Source organism: Otolemur garnettii, unplaced genomic scaffold (assembly GCF_000181295.1).
Source record: "Otolemur garnettii isolate 467f Iridium unplaced genomic scaffold, OtoGar3 scaffold00152, whole genome shotgun sequence".
Lineage (NCBI taxonomy): Eukaryota > Metazoa > Chordata > Mammalia > Primates > Galagidae > Otolemur > Otolemur garnettii.
The window spans coordinates 745,183-746,747 of record NW_003852547.1 but is presented as its reverse complement, the minus strand read 5'-3'; positions in this window follow the sequence as shown (position 1 = coordinate 746,747).

The window sequence follows — 1,565 nt, the reverse complement described above, 5'->3', positions numbered from 1 at the left end:
TTTTGAAATTAAAAAAAAAAAGATAGGCAGTGCCTGTAGCACAGTGGTTACAGTGCTGGTCACATGCATCAAGGATGGCGGGTTCAAACCTGGCCCTGGCCTGCTAATCAGCAATGACAACTGCAACAACAACAAAGAAATAGCCAGGCGTTATGGTGGGTGCCTGTATTCCCAGCTACTTGGGAGGCTGAGGCAAAAGAATTGCTTAAGCCCAAGAGTTTGAGGTTTCTGTGAGCTGTGACACCATGGCACTCTACTGAGGCTAACATAGTAAGACTCTGTCTCAAAAAAAAAATATATATATATATGTGTATATATATACACATGTATATGTATATATATAGAAATTTTTAAAAAAAGATGTCCTGCACTGTGGTGGTTAAGAACACAGGCTATATGTATATGTATATATATATAGAAATTAAAAAAAAAAAAAAGATGTCCTGTGGTGGTTAAGAACACAGGCTATGGCATCCAGGCACCTGGCTTCATACTCTGGCTCCAGCACACAAGCTGCAAGGCCCTGGGCAAGTGACTTTCCCTCAGTTTCCGCATCTGCAAGATGAGGCCAAGGAAAGTGCTCACCCCCTGCGCCCTGTGAGGATCAGATGAGGTCATCTAGTTAGGGCTCTGCACACTCCCTGGTCTGCACTCAGCACACGGTCTTTGTTGACTATTAAGTTTAACTAGTTGCATTAAGTGTACTGATGGCAAGCACACAACATCTGTAGCTATTAGTATTTAATATTATCGTATGAACACATAAATCTCATTATTTCCAAGAGATTGAGTGTGCCAAGTGATTTTTCAGCTGTAGGGAGTGTGCCATGGAGACGTCTAGGAGCCTCATCCTTTGAAGTGACTTCTTCCCCTTTACCCTCCTAGTCTCACCCCTCCCACTTCTGCCCCATGGACATGATGTTCTCAGCAGAACCACATGTTTATGTTGTGTTTTTATGGTTTACAATGAAAGTTAAAGTATTTTATAGTATGCGTTTGACCTGCCTGCTCCTCCCTGTCATCCTTCTCCTCTTTCCACCCTCCCTTCATCAGGTCACAGCCCCATTTTCTAAAAGACTTGATAGTTAACATGTGACCCCCAGGTTAAGTATATCCATCTGGCCTAAATCCTAAAAAATCACTCTGGTCAACAAAGAAAAGGGTGAGAAAGCGTAGAACACAGTTGTGGCTGAGACTATGGCCTTGTGACAGGGGCACAGACCCACCAGTTCCTCCCTCATCCTCCACCCCTCTCTGCTCCAGCCCTGTCTCCTCCCAGGGCTCACCCAGTAGTCCCACCTACGTGGTCCTCAGGGGTCCCATCTAACATATCCAGAACTGAGTTGCACCTCAGTCTGACCATGCTAGCCCTCATCCTTATCTCAGGCCTAATGTTGGCATCTGATCCACCCAAGGGCCTGAACTATACTTGGCTCCGAGCCATCTTCAAGCCTCCTTTCCCGTCGCTCACAAAGGCCAGCCAGCTCTTCCTGAAATGGCTCTTCCCTGTCCCCTGCCCACCACCCCTCTGATCTCCCCGTCTCTCACATGAACTCTCCTCAGCA